This window comes from Antrostomus carolinensis, unplaced genomic scaffold, assembly GCF_000700745.2.
Source record: "Antrostomus carolinensis isolate BGI_N321 unplaced genomic scaffold, ASM70074v2 scaffold16570, whole genome shotgun sequence".
Classification (NCBI taxonomy): domain Eukaryota; kingdom Metazoa; phylum Chordata; class Aves; order Caprimulgiformes; family Caprimulgidae; genus Antrostomus; species Antrostomus carolinensis.
The window spans coordinates 52,826-68,518 of record NW_010289231.1 but is presented as its reverse complement, the minus strand read 5'-3'; positions in this window follow the sequence as shown (position 1 = coordinate 68,518).

Genomic DNA, 15,693 nt, shown 5'->3' with positions numbered 1-15,693 from the left:
ATACAATAACTTCAATTTTTCTTAGCAATATGAATGCATTACCCACCCCAAAACTTAAAGATAGTTCAGCCTTACTGAGTGTCAAGACAGAAATAAATTTTGCAAAGCCTTATATTTCCACAGAAAATTTGTGGTGAGAAAGCAGGGGAAGTATTTCAAAGATAAATGAGTTTAGAAGAAAAAATATCTTTTTTAAGTGGTTGGTAGAAATACAAGCTCTTTAAAAAAAAATAAATATAGAAAAGATTTTAAATTAAACTTTGTACATTGTCCTCAGTTAATGTTAGAAGTGGCCATATGTCAGATACCCAAAATTATTGTAACAGTGAGTTGTTTTGCATCCAGGCAGATATTTTGTTACCTTGCTAGCAGCGTGCTTCACAATTGGTCTAGTTTGCTGTGAGGCTGGATTTACTTTTCTCTCTTATTCTCACTGTTTGAGGGCACTAAACCATATTACTTGAGGTGCTTCAGTGTGACATATATATTGAGCAATAGCTCACAAAATAGGTGCCTGAAAGTATTCTGGAAGGCTACTGCATATAATATAGACCCCAATACTGTGTCTCGACATTAGTATGGGAAACTTCCAGTACTTTTTCATTTTGAGCAAGGTAAAAAGCTATTCTGGGCTATCATTCTACATTGTTCTGTGCTTAGCATCATTATTTAGCACTGTATAAAATGTATGTAAAACATTTTGTACAGATAAAAACAATAGCATTTTGCTCTTGCTTGTGTAGACAATGACATAAATTTAAGGCAGCAGGAAAACATGCCCTGTCTATTAAAAAGAAAGAAATATGTTATGAAAAAATACTGTTGACCAACTGTCTGAACATTCTGAAAAACAAAATGCAATTATTTTTATGAAGGTGATCTTGGTGGGGAAATCCACAAAGCTTCTTGAAAAGGTATCAGTACTATGTGTTCAGGTGTGTATGGGGAGGGAGGTTATGTTTCTGTATGTGTGAAAGTGGCTTTTCTGTGGTGTGGAGTGTAGGTTTAAGAGTTTTTAAGACTTATTCAGTACTATAACCAAAGCAATAAGAGGTATCAGGTAGGGAATATTGGCCAGTTTTGTTCAACTCTACACCCTGTCTGTGCCAGATCCATATTCAGTGACCTTTGGGCCCAATTTGGAGGTTTCAGAGAAGAGAGACTGGGGTGAGACAATGAAGGCCTGTGTGCTTATGAAGATCGCTAACAAAAGAGTAATTAACTCAGTTGGCGTTCAGATGCCCTCACACTGGCATTCCTCTGTGCACCTTAGTGTTTCTGTATTTGAAAGAGGGGTCTCTCTGGGGCTGTTAATAAGATCGCCAAGGTGTAGGTGCCTGCGTGTACTGACTATATGTGTGTCATTGTTTAAATGTCAAAAACACTTTGTAGGAGAGCCAGCAAAATTTTGTTACAATATGGTGCTCCGTGAAATGTGCTTTCTAGATTTTTTCTTGTATTATAATAAAAAATAAAGGAAAATATACCTCTTCTGTGTCTTCTTATTCTAATATTGGTTAATAATACACAGTGGAATCTTGACATTAGACCAAGGAAACTTAAAACTATTTAATACAATAGCCTATGCCACCCTGACTAGATCTTAAGCCATATGAGAAAACCCACTTTATAAATGGTGGGACTAATTTAATATCTAACTACTCCTCAACTTTTAAGAAAGGTAAGGGGGAGAGAAACTGAGAGCTACAAGGACAACGGCTGAGTCTGCACAGAATTGCATTGTTCAAAAGAAGTATGTGCCTGAAAAAAGCATGCTGAGCTGTATATAGTACATAAAACCTGGATGAATTGGTTCTGAATGCACCAGCTATATGTGCAGTTCCCACTTCAATGAACAGGCAAAAGGTGAAAAATATAATTAAAAGCACAGCTGAATAGCTGTTACAGGAAAAAAAATAATGGAAGCATGTCTGGCAACTTCCTAAAAAAACTCACTTTATGATTTGTTGTTTTGGTGGTTTGGGTGGATTCACCCTTTCTGCTTGCAGCTTGCAGCCAAACACAGCCTGCTCTCTCACCCTCTCACCCTCTCTCATCCTAAGGAAATTTTAGAAATTTTCTTCTCTTTGACATCTTTTGTTACAGTAAGCTTTATAGGACCCTACATCTGAAAATCGCTTGTGAATATAGGTAAGAAAGAACAAAACAAATCACCAAAAGGAAAGCCACGGAAAAGGTTACATCTAAGTGTCACAAGCAGAAATGTTCATTACAGTATGCTTGATAGGCCCTGGGAACAGCCAAACAAATAACTCTCTAGATTATCCAGTTCATGTCACAAAAATAACCGCCAAAAGTACTGAAAGGAGACTTTTGAGTTGTGTGAAATTCCTCTAGTCTGGCTGTTAGTGATTATGACCTTTATCAATTGTTGCTGTAAGGAGCTACTCAATATTCTGGAAGAAACAAAAACATCTTTCAGGATTTGCTTCTTATTTCACAGCTGTATAAATCAAGTGAAGCAGATGTGATAAATTAACAGTTTTATTAGAAAATAGGATTATTAATAAATAACTTGTTACCAAAAATTAGACTCTGACTACCCCAAAATATTTGTAAGAGTCTTTTTTTTTCTGGAATGGGTGGTGTCCATGCTAGAATGAAAAAAGAAAAAAATAATTAAAAAATAGATTATTTATAGAGCAGTATCTCAAGAGGGCTTGACTACTGCTCAAGATCTTCCTGACAAAGAAGAGAATTCCTGAGGCATAATGAACCTTTCCCAAATATAAACTTGAAACAAAGGACCTAAATGTTTGTTGAAGACTCTGATCACAGAAATGAATTTCAGCTAAAGTGAATATCACTTCCATGGTTTGATGCATTACTTGACTCACTTTATATGCCTGTGTGCTTCTAATGTTCATGTTAATGAATCCACTGGCTTGAATGTGTCTTACAGAGCTAATGTGAAATGGGGGCATGTTAAGTGAGCATCCTGTTCAAATCCTTAATGCCTTAAAGATTTGTGAGCCTTATTATGTCATTTGACTAGAGAAGGAGTATCCATTTTAGGTCATATGCATGAAACATAAGGTTACCTCAAGAGTTTTAATGCTGAGATAGTGCCTATTATATAAAATTAAAGAAGTAGCATGTAGGAAAAAATACTCTTTGTAAATCAGTATTTCCCTTATTTTCATATGTATATTTGTGTTATCCATACAAGAGCTACTGTGACTTAGCTATTGGTTAGGTGTGCAGGTAATAGGATGGGAAGTTTTCTCCAAAGCCTTATCTTTAGGAATTAATAAGCCTTTAGTGTCCTTTAACCCTGTTCTTTTCCCTTTATATCCTTCCTGCACCTGATTTCCCATCTCTTGCTCTTTCCAACCTGTAATACCCTTGGTGATGCTTCCCCTATCTCAGCCTTTGGCTTTGTGAAGTTTGCTTAAGGCTACAGATTAGTTGAGGACTTCATTTCAAGTATGAGTACTTCTAAAAGAATATCCACTGTCAGAAGGTACAAGTGCAATATGGGAGAATAGAGCATTTTGTTCTGTTTATCTGTGTATCCTCAGTGCAGATCATCTCCATGCAGGTTTTTCACATGCTAACCTGCAGAGCTACACGCTGGCTTTCTGAGCAGATTATACCAGGACAAACAAGTATTTAACTTCCCGCAGACTGGGAGGGAGAGAACAATGTTAATCTCAGCCCTAGCTACCCGAGTTCATATCTCCCCATGTCTGTCAGCAGTTTGTAAAAACTCCTAAAGCCAACACTCCAGCCTCACACAGGGTGAAGGTCTGAGCACTGCAAGTGCCATACATTAGATCTGGACAGATGTCTTATGAGACAGATCTTTCAGAGGTTTTTCTCAGAGTCTCACATGAAATTAGACCAGTCCTTCCAAACCAGAAACTGCTGGACTAAGCTTGTAAATGAAAAGCACTTGCTTCATGAGAAAAGGAACTCTTGTAGCTGATGCTGCTATGGAAGGAGTGGCAGAATTTTACTAGCTACAGAAGTTCTCTCTAAGTGATCCTTGCAGATCTTTGCAGATGGACTGAATGGCATGGCAGGGGACCAGGATTTCACAGCACTAAAACTGTCCACAGGAGTTCACCTAAAGACTGAACACACCTAAGGGAAAATAGCATGGCTTTGCCACTTGTGTTTCCAGGGCATCTCAAAGTACTTGAAAACCAGAAGTACATTTCTACTATAGACTAATTTGACAACAGCTAGGCTGGATGCCTTGACTGAAAGTGTATATAAACATCATAGCTACTCTCAGGATATTTCTCTTGCCTGTCACCAACACCTGTGTACCTCAGTATAATGTTGCTTCTCAGTTGTCCAACACCATAGCAAATTGTCCAGCAACACACCTGGTTCCTCTTGAGCTGATTGCAATGACCTCTTAATTTATGCTATGTCACACTGCTGCTAAACTGATTTGAAGTTGAGGTCATCCTGTTTATAATTGGGACAGATATTTCTGAGACAGTAGATCAACAAGTTTCCCAGCACTGTTCTCAGCAGTAGAAGTATTACAGCAGGTGAGGCTGTGAGAGAAAGTTTAACAGATCTTTCCTTTTCCAATAGGACTTACTATACAATGTTAGTTGCAAGAGTTTTCTCATTGTATGTTTACACATGTATGAAAATCTCCATAAGACCTCCATTTTTATTTACTTAGATCATCAAATTGTACCTTCAAGGGGACTTTCAGTATCTGAAATAGAATTTTACAGAACACAAATATTTTCAGGTTTCAGAAATTGTGTAGCTGTGACAAAGTCAGGAGATATTCCCTACGTTTTATGATGGCTGCTTGGAGTTGTTTCTGTGAGTTGTAGAGGGAAGCAGAAAAAGTCACCGTAAGCCCTGTATCATGATCCCTGTCAGTGTCAGGCAAAAGGAAGATTTCAGGGCACATAAAGTCCTTCATGACTTCTAAAGCCTTCCTTACCCCTGTTCTGGAAGCAAGTCACCACTCCTTGAGAAGAGGCATTCTGGAGTGTCCCAGTGGTGCTATGAGATCTTTTTCCTTTCAAGGACAGAATTTCCCCTGAACTGACCACTTCAGAGCAATAACAGAAAAAAAAAAAAAAAAAGACCATGAGAACTAGGTAAGTTTCCATTCCCAAACTGGCTGCGGAGGAGGAAGATTTTCCTGTTGCGTTTATGCTATTTTAATCAATTTCATGTTTTCTCCCACTACAGAAATGAATGAGCTGCTTCATTGACATTTACAGTGTCAGAGTAGCCTAAGCTACTTGAATCATTTTACCTTTGCCCCCATCTTTGTTTGAGGTCAGGTAAATACATATGATAAGTCATTACTGAGATCATTGCAGTCGGGATCATTACCCAGAATACCATCTGCCAGTATTTTGTCAAGCTTCCTTCTATTAAAAAGCCATTAGATTACATCTGATGTTCATTTACGGACAGCAGATAAATCAATTCACTTGACAGATAAATAGGAACCCAAGTAACTATTTTTTAATTGTGTCTACTACCATATGTTGTCACTCATGATATAATCATTGATAATACTTTAATTAAATATATCTTAAATCTGTTTATCTTGTCAATAAAAGAAAAAAAAAAACAGATGGCATCACTTGATAGGTCTTACTGTAGGGTTATTTTTTCATTGACATGCAATAAAGAATTAAAATGTAGCATGCATGCAGGTTTGCTTCTGATATTTAGAGACCAAGAACTGTTTTGTAAAGTTGGTGATACTTAAATTTGGAAGTGAAATTCAGAAGTAATAGTAGTATCTTCATTAATGAAAGGGACTTTCACATACTCTTTGAAAGGTTTTTGTGTGCATTTATTGGAATAACTATTCTGAAGGTAGTGGACAACTAAAATATAAAATATTCCTGTTTAAGTGTGTATGTATGCTTAGTGTGCATAATTTTCAGTTTCAACAGAATGAAAGAAAACAATAGTAAGTTTAAAACCTAAAGACTGCTTTACATCACCTTCTTTTTAGTTTTCATATCTTAGTGTGTTAAAAAAATGTTTGAAGTGTCCTGAGGATGAGTGTACTGGAAATTCAATCACAATTCATACAAGATCACAGTACTCATTTGCTTTCTTAGTCCTGGCAACCAGAGATGCTTATGAGTCACCATGGAATGCAACAATCAGTGTCTCCTTCAGGTCAGTATGTAAATTTACAAATAAGTCCATCATGTGATTAACATTTCTTAAGGATTTATGAGATTAAAAAAATTAAATTAGGGTAATCTAAATACAACTGATATGATAGAACTTCACAGTTCATACTTTCCATTATTCATCACTCTCTTTTGAAATATAATCTCCTGTGATTTTTTTTTTTTTTTTTAGAAACATTTCAGGCATGAACTCATCCCAAAGTTGTTGGGGTTTTTGTTATTGCTTTTTTATTTTTGATGGAAAATGCCAAGACATTTTACATTGTCATTTCAGAATGTGGTAGAGACACCCACACAGAGACAAACATATTTTTCCCAGGGAAAAAAAAAAAAAAAAAGACACAATCACACTTAAAAAAAAGGAAATGGCCATACCAAGTATGGCTGATATTTTTCACCTGGTATGTTACACATAAAAACTCCGAAGTATGAATTTTCATGAAAAAAATGTAAACTGCTGAAAACTTGCAGATGAACGTTTTTTCTGAGGAAGACAGCCACATAATACAAACTGTGATAGTACTTGACACAGGCTAGGATGTCATCAGTTTTCCAATCATGGATGGACATGAAGGATGACTTCTTTAAAGTGAGTTTTTCAAAAGAAGCCAAGTCATGTTAAAGAATACGACTAGAAAACAGGTGCCATCCAGTATGTCTTTATTTTCAGAAAATTTTTCTTTCCATGGGTAAAATTGGCCCCTTGGCCAGCCAAACTCTCGTTATGATTATCTAGCTATTTCTGAAGAGCCCTGTGGAAACTAACTTTTTTTTCTTTATTCTGTGGTCTCTCTGCATCTCTAAATAAGCAAATGTAAATGCATTGCTCTGAAAAACCACCTTCTTTCATGAGCATTTGAGGACACATATACTACCTTTCCCATCCACCTTATTTTGCATGGCTGCCTTACAGGTAATTGTTCAGTGTGAAAGGCTGTGTACGTGTTTCTGGGGACATGCCAACACACTCAGTGTACACAGGGTCTGCACACTCTGAAGAGCATGTTCTGGCTGTATCTGCAGTTTTGCTTGCTGGGGCATGTGCAGAAAGCAGATAGAACTAGACCACACTATGGATATGGTCTTTTCTGTCCAGGATGCCACAAGCAAATATTTCTTGCAGACATATGTGAATAACTTGCTTCATTTTCTTTCTTCTTCCACGTCAGTGTCAAGATGTCATGTCCTAGCTGTTCCTGTGCTGCCATTTGCCATACCAAACTAAGTATGAATAAGGCATAGCATACATACAGATCAAAGTTCCAAAGATACCAAAGAATAAACAATTTTCTTAGTTCACATAAGATCTTATCCTTCATCCAATGGATTGGATGAGAGACAGGTCTTGAACACCAGGAGTTTCCAGGGCTGTTGGAACAAAGAGATAGATGAGCTCTCAGGAGCACCTCACCGCTCATTCCTGCACATGTACATGAGGGCATGAGCTGCTCAACTCACCTATTTTCATCTGTTGATATTTCTTATGCATTAAGAAAATTACAGCTCATGTAACTTTAGAAAACAATGTCAGAGAAATGGAAATGTTGCCAGAATATGAAGGAATAAGCCAAAGAAAAGGAAAATCCCACAACTGAAGGTCTCCTTGAAGGAATTTAGAAGGATTCAAGGTGGGAATCCTTGAGCACTGTATGAAGTGGCGTGCCCTGCAGCCTAATAAAGTTGTTACCCAAGATGGACGTGCTTTAAGAAGTGTGTTTTTACACTCTATGCACTCAAAATTTAATATTTAAGGAGGACATTGGACACTAATATTTTAATCAAGAAAAAAATTCAGATAATTATGACAGAAAGTTATGACAGGTAAGCTGTAAAATATAAAACTTTCAGAAGAAACTTAACTGACATTCCCTTCTCATAAGGATAATCTCAAGTTTAAGTAATAGTACTTGAGCAACAATATTTTAGTAATTAATCAACAATACTCACAAGTCTGATTAGTAAGATGTCATTAAACCGTTGGATTGCAGTGTGATGTAAACAACATGATTATTTGCTGTAAAAAAAGTTTGGCTGAACTTTTAAACAACTTTTACATTTAATTTAAAGGCTTGAATTCACCAAGTGAAATACCTGGAACTTAGGCACTTGGTGAATCAGATTTAAGTTAAGCACCTGGTACAAGTTTGACTCCAGAGCTAGCACTCTCACCTCTAAGAGCAAGCTCTGCCTGTATTGCCTGAACCAAGAGGGACTCAAAATTAAAGGCTGTTTGGCAAATGATTTTCTCAGTACTGTAATGCTAGCATAGTTTCTACAGATTTCAAGTAGACCTAATAATATTTTCCATATAGTGAAGTTGTGTGATTGACCTTCATGATCCTCAGATAGAAAGGGTTTGCTGTGATATAAAATTATGATTATTGACTACAACCAAAAGTTTCTCAAGCAAAGAGCAGTAACTTCTTGATGTCATAATTCCTAAGGTTGTCAATAAAGCCAAATAAGTATCCGGTAAGCCAACCTCAAGGAAAATAAGAGGTATAACTGAAGACTGGACCACTTCTAAAGGCTTAATTATGCAAACTGACAAACTTTCAGTTTTATTTTTTTGAACTGGGGAGTTATTACAAAAATATAAGCACAGGACTAATATTCAGAAAAAAGGTAAGAAAAATGCAGAAAACAGATGTGCTCTAGCTGTAGCACTTGTCACAAGCTCAGAGCTTCACTTGCCTTGTTCTTGCCTACAGCCCTTTGGAGCTTGTGTTGATGTGCAGTTTAGGAGAGGGGTGAGTGTCAGAGAAGATAAAAGAGGGGAAACAGCCTTGGAATCAGCAGTGGAACAGAATATCTACCAAATTAGCCCTTTCTTCACCTCAAATAATAGGATGTCTTATTCCTGCAGACTTATTTATGAGTCTTTGGAGTGTCTCCTGAAAAAAAATAATTGACTATAATTAACATCTTGGGCAGCTCTCCAAGCTTTCTTCAAAAGATAAGACCTTTGACTGTGCATACACACACACAAAAACAATATCTTAACTTGCTCTAGGTAGGATAAAAGTTACAAGATGTATTAGGCCTCATATGATTTTAGATCATATCTCATATGGAAGAGTAGGTTTGGGAAAACAGCTAGAAGATATTTTTGACTGTTTCTATAACACATGAAAGGGATTTTGTTCAGCTTTTTCTGAATCATTGGTTGGTATCAGTGAGAGGACAGGAACACTCAGCTGATCACTAGTTGGTTCTTGTTCATGGTGTCCCAGTACTTTTGCAGTCACAGGTCCAGCCCTCTAGATGTCCTGTTGCAAACTGGCACAGGATTGTCCCCTGCAGTACACTGTCTAGGGCTTTCTCCATTCCAATTTTAAGTGATAAGACACTTAACTACTTTCCACTACTATTTACAAGTTCAATAACCTTCATATGAATGTTTTGGGTTTTTTTTTATGACTGGCAGGATAAAGCTTTATTTCCCTTTTCTGAATTTTCTGAGACACTCGATCTCCCTTGTTATTAACTGAAAATCATGCAAACAAACCACATGCATTTATCCAGGCTGTCATCCAACCCAGTTCTCCCAAGTTTCCTGTTTCTCAGCCCTTTGCTTTAAACCTTAGACCACACTACTTAGTCCAAAATCTATTTAAAAATCACTTATGTATAAACAAGGTTTAAAGTAGTCGTAGGATTTTGAAAATGCCAGGTATGAAAATCAATAGCCAACATTCTGTCTTTGTCTTTTGTAAATCCAGGAGCCACTTGCAAATATAATCCAAGTTTTGCTCATCCAAATTTTGCTTGGGATACATACAAGCAGGCACTTTGTGCTAGCCTATCCTTTGTTTAATGTAAGAAAAAACAAGACATGTTAAAGTTGTCACTGTAGGTTTTTAGAGGAATTGGTAATTCAGACAGAATATTGTATAGTAAATACTGGTTGACTACCTTGTTATACTCTGGAAGTTACTTGTAGGGTATTGGTTGATATTGGTAATGTTTACAGTAAGAATTCAGTTTTTCTACTTTATTTCCATTAAAGATGAGAATCTTTCCTTTCCACCACCACTTTAATATTAGTCAGAGAAGAAATAAAAACATATCTGCCCCTTTGGATGACTTTAAAAATAAAGATTTAAAAATAAATCTTTATTTCATGCAACACTAGACACTTTTTGTTTCAGCACTAATTCTTCCAGGTCTGTCATTATTACTGGACAATTCATTATGTATATATATCATTAGGGATCTCTACCTTTCATGCAAGAGGTACATGCAGGCCTTGTTGTTTAAGCAGCATTCAGATCTGTGGGCATTTTTCTAGGAGGTGGTTTGGTTTTTTTTTCTTTTTCTGAAAAAACAGGTAACTGCAGGAAGTCATATGATTAGTGGCCCAACAGTTAGAGCAGTGCTCTCTGAATTGGTATTGCACTGGAGATCCTCTAACACAAGTCTGGAGGCTGCTGCCAGGCGGGTCTCAATGACCCTGGGCACTACTGAATTTCTGTTAAGCTTGCATAAGAGTAGTGGTATTTCCCCACTCTCTTTCAAAATAGTAGTTTGCGCAAGTTCCTTGCATTTGACCAGTTCTTGCTGGGCAGGGGATTCAGTCCTGCTCATTACAAGTTCAGTCCTGGCACTTTGGGCTTTCACGTGAAGCTCGGGCACGGGCCAGCTCTCGCTGCGTTTCTGTAGCAGGCGGTTAGAGGACAACTGCTGATAAGTTGGTTCTCAGTGCTGGTTTGATAACGCTGTGCTGAGTGCTGCCTGGGTGTCAGGTGTATGTGGAGGAAAGGTTAGAGCAGGTTGAATTGGCATAACCCCGACCCAAACCTGGGTAAATAGTGTGTCAAAAAGTGTTGCCAACCTAGAGAACACCTGCCAAGTATGTAGTCCATGGCATAAAACCAAACAGTACTACCAGGACCTGTGATCACATATTCCGAAGTACCGCTGTTTGTCTGGTGGGTCCTCTGTTTGTAAGGAATACAGTTTTTGTTATTTTTAACTGACTCTTGTGAAACTGCCTGACAACGCTTTTTTTTTTTTTTTTTTTTTTTTAATTCTGGGCACAACATATTCAAACGTTATATTCCTTTACTCCTTAGCCTCCAACACACTTGCACACCTATACATCAAAAGACATCACATGCCCTCCATATGTTAAGTGTCTGATTTTCTAAAGAGTTCTGCTCCCATACTGGTAACTTCATAAATGACCAGATTCCCAGAACAGCCTGACCCAACAGTTTTGTGAACTGGAAGTAAATAGGACTGAGATTCTGTCATTAGAATTTTGAGGGCTTTCTGAGTATGCAAAAGCTGAGAGTTTTGCTTATTGCTCCATCGAACTGACACTAAGCAACAATCAAAAACATTTTGAAATCATATTAGAGGAACCTGGGTTTCAGGTGGTGGGCATTAAAGAAAACTCCTTAGACTTATTCTTGTATTCCTTAATACAGGCTAATGCTGCTTGTTTGCCTGTGAACAGCAGCAGGCTCTAGACCTGTCCCTTTTCAGGCTTACGCACTGCCAGGCCTGTCTTGAGTTCTACTAATGGGCAGCCCAGAACATGTGGAAATCTCATCAGACATGTTAAATCCTTGCCTTCCCTTGGGATTATTATTCAGTGAATCATAGAATAATTTTGGTTGGAAAGGACCTTTAAGATCATCAATCTCTCCCTATGACACCTGAATGCTTTGTTCAGGGCAGAAAAGTTCGTTGTGTGGTTTGGGGTTTTTTTGCTATTGTTGGGTTTGTGTTTGGTTTGGGTTTTTTTTGTTTGTGCGGTTTTTTTGTTTTTTTTTTTTTAACTGAAGAGGTAAGGTAAAGCTTACTCCCAGCTAATAATAGGTACTTGCTTGTATTAACTAGGTCCTGATCTGACTGTCTTTTGCTGATTTTGGTAAGTAAAAAGACATTTGTTTGCATTAGTTTGAACAAATGTGACATCCCCAGGTATTAGTGCTATAGGATTATTTTTGCTAGATTGGACAGAGCTGTGCCATTCACTGTGGAGGGACACATGCTTCTTGTTGCTAGTCACCTTTTTGTTTAAGCAGGAAAAAGACCTGATAATTAAATATTGCTGGTGACGGGGCAAATTATGATTTTTCAAGACAGAAGAAAGGTTTTGAAAGAATGAGGATTTGCACAGCAAAATATCTACAACAGCATTACCAAAGTTGAAAATGTAAGACACTAAGACATCTTTGTAAATCAAAACTCTAAAACTCTATATATGTACCCTAGTCTGTTTGGTACTCTGTGAGGATAGAGCTCAGTTCACACCCAGAGCTCTTTTCTTTTTTTTTTTTTTTTCCTTGTTTAATAGTAGCCTTATTTGAGATTAAACTCTCCCACCTTCCTTAATTGACCAAATAATTGCTAATTACTAAATGAAACCTGAGGCAGGTGTAAATTTACACTGCCCCTGATACTGCAGGTACAAAAGGACTCTGATTGCTATGTGACTGCTTCCAGCATGGTGTAGCTGAGGGTTTAATCTGTGGAGTGGCCTCTGCAGAGCCATGTAAGAAGATGTTTTTTTTTTTTTTTTTTTTTATATACCTTCTTACACAAAGGTTCTGGACACAATGCAAGGTATGGGCTCTTAATAAAGGCTTGGGCTGTCCTTTAGGGGGCAGGGAGCAGTAGTGAATATCTTTTAGCCTTCTGGTTTCTTCCAAAATCTGAAACAGTATATGGCTTATACCAGATCAATTCCAGACATGCCAACATGCTGGCTGAGACTGAGAAATCTAAAGAGGGTAGAAGCTTTTACCTGTCTTCATATGCATGTCACCTAGCATATTTCTACTGCATTCTGTAGTAGAGGCATTTTTTTAGCCTCTGGCTCAAGTATGTTGATACTTTCAGTGTTGATGATCCCTTCTGCACTGTAAAGGGAACTAAAATAACAATCTTGAAAAGAACATTTGGCATTCAAACATAAAAAGACTGAATTACCCCACAGCAAAGATGATTGATAGTAATTTATCATCCCTATGCTCCAGACTGACTGCCCTCAAAATTCTTCAGCTTAAAACTGTGATGGTCAGGGCCTGGGGTGTATCACAGACTTCCTGGCTTTGCCCTCAGGGTTATTGCAACAGTTGTGCTGTGCAGGGACAATGAGATGGTGGGAAAGGGCTCTTAGATCTGGGGTATGACTTCTTTGCAACTGGTACTTAAGTTTGGAAATCATGTCATATGAGGAGACTCAGTAATGTGGCTATAGTTAAATGACTGATTTACTTCTTACATCATAAGTTTTAAGTGTGGTACTCAGAGATACTCTGATTGTCACCTTAGAGAGCTCCTGAAAAGTCTTCAGAAATCTTGGTGACTCTTGCCTTGCATTAGCTAATATTCCTAATATGTGCACAGGAAAACCTGAGCACAGAATCAATCACTGGGGACTTTGTCAAGGTTAAACAGTGAATTAGTTGCAGTGATTAATTACATCTCACCTCTTAATTCATGAGCAATTAGAGAATCAAACTGTCTTGCAAAATAATTCCCATGCCTTCCCTTTATTCCTCCATGCTATTTTCCCACAGACCTCCTTGAAAGCTCAAGGGGTGGACATGCTATGAAGTCAAGACCTGCAAAGAGCCAGCTGCATATATGATTTCTGTAGTTGCTCTCAGGCAGTTAGTGGTTGTTTAGCCTGGAAAGCCAAATAGCTCTGGGGCAAAGTAATCAGTCTCCATGCATGGTCTGCAACTTAATTGTAGTACAGAAAAAGCCCAGAATACTGGATATCTCTTTCCAATACTGTGATACTCAAACAAGTAGGATATGTTTGAGACATGCTAGCTTCTTAACTTCAAGAGTCTACATGACAAATATGCTATAGCAGGTTAGAACATGCAAAGAAATGTCCTGCCTTCCCCTGATGGCATACTGTTTTCACACTTGTAAAACAGTAAATTTTTACAGTATCAGGCATCTGTAATAATGAAGGGATTTTTTTTCTGTGTTCTCCAAAAGAAGTCAGATTTGGATGTTCAGATTAAGGGTTTTGCCTTTTCTTTAGCTGGCTAAACTCTGTGATCTACTTTGTGGAGATTCTTAGCATCTGTTTATTAATATATGTTTTAATGAGGAAAAAGGAAAGAAATGCACAGCTGACAGCTGAAATTCTTCATTTTAGTTGTTACACCTAATTTGGGAAGACTTAGGCTGTGGGTTTTGTAATTTCTCAAGTTCAGCTCTGTGAGAGGACACACCTTGAAGAGATGTGTTAGATTTGTCATGTTGGGTTTGAATTATGAGACAAGATTCTAAATCTGCTGAGTTAGAAAGATATAACAGTCTGAAAAACTGTGTGATATAAATACCAAAGAGAGGGGGCAGGAGAAAGGAAATATTCAGGATGGTAGGCAGGATAAATATAAGCAAAGGAAAATTGACGTGGCACATCATAAAAAAAGTCCTGGAATTAAATTCTTCAGCTGAGTTGTGAATATAGTTATGTAATTCTAGCTCTTTAGGACACTCAACATTAGATTAGAAATGTACCAGATTAGAAATACACCAGAAATGTAACTATATATTTATACGTTCTATCTGTAAAATCTATCTGAAGAATCTCCCTACAATTTCTGTGTTTGTCCTCTCTTTGTCCATTGCCTTTTGAAGCACTTCTCACTGTAATAGCAGAGGGGGAGTTAGGGGAAAGCCTGCTGAGACACAAAAGTGGGTGGTCTGCATGGCTTATGGACCTGTTCTGAATACAAGCTCAGGAGGCTAGTCTTTCTTCAGATCACTGTGATCACATTCACATAAAACCAGGTAGGATTTCCTGGGAACAAATCTTTATAAAAGCTTTCTTTCACCCCTTCTGCAATGTTTCCATGTAACCTTACAGCTATCTGAACTTAAACTGGATTTTCAGATACCCAAACCTAGATGAACCTTAGTGAAAGTGACATCTCTTCTCCCTCTGCCATGTAGGAAGCACTCCTAGGTCGTTATGTTACAAAGGAATCATCCCCATGTGGTTTTCCTATGTGTCTGCTAACGCAAATGTCTCTTTTATAACAGTGGGGGTTTGGCTTTTTTGTGTTGTATCTGGTGAGGCAATAGAACTTCAGCTCCCTCTGATACTAATGTGTTGTCTAATTTTTTTTGTAATTATTTCATTTGGCTTCAAATAATGGCTTGAAACACAGGGCAGAAGGTAAACTGGGGACCTTTACGGCTTTGGAGTGCCAGCAGATTTGCTAGAATTGAGTAATTTTTTTTTTAAGTTATTAAAGCTGGCAGGCAGGATTCACCCATTACCAGGATTTCATATAATACTTCTATTCCCTTACACACTACCAGTTGCTAGCAGTACATGGAGCAAATTCTAGGTGGCCCAGCTCCTGGAAGCTGCAGGCTGAATCACTTGAAAAAGGCTTGAGACACATTGCCCAAATGTGAGGCTTCTTTTAGATGGTAAGTCATCCTGCAGCTTAAAACTAGAAATGAATCCAGACAAACATCCCTGAACTTGAGAGGAACTATGTATACAATCTTTGAAACTAATATTTTTCTCTACTGGAAA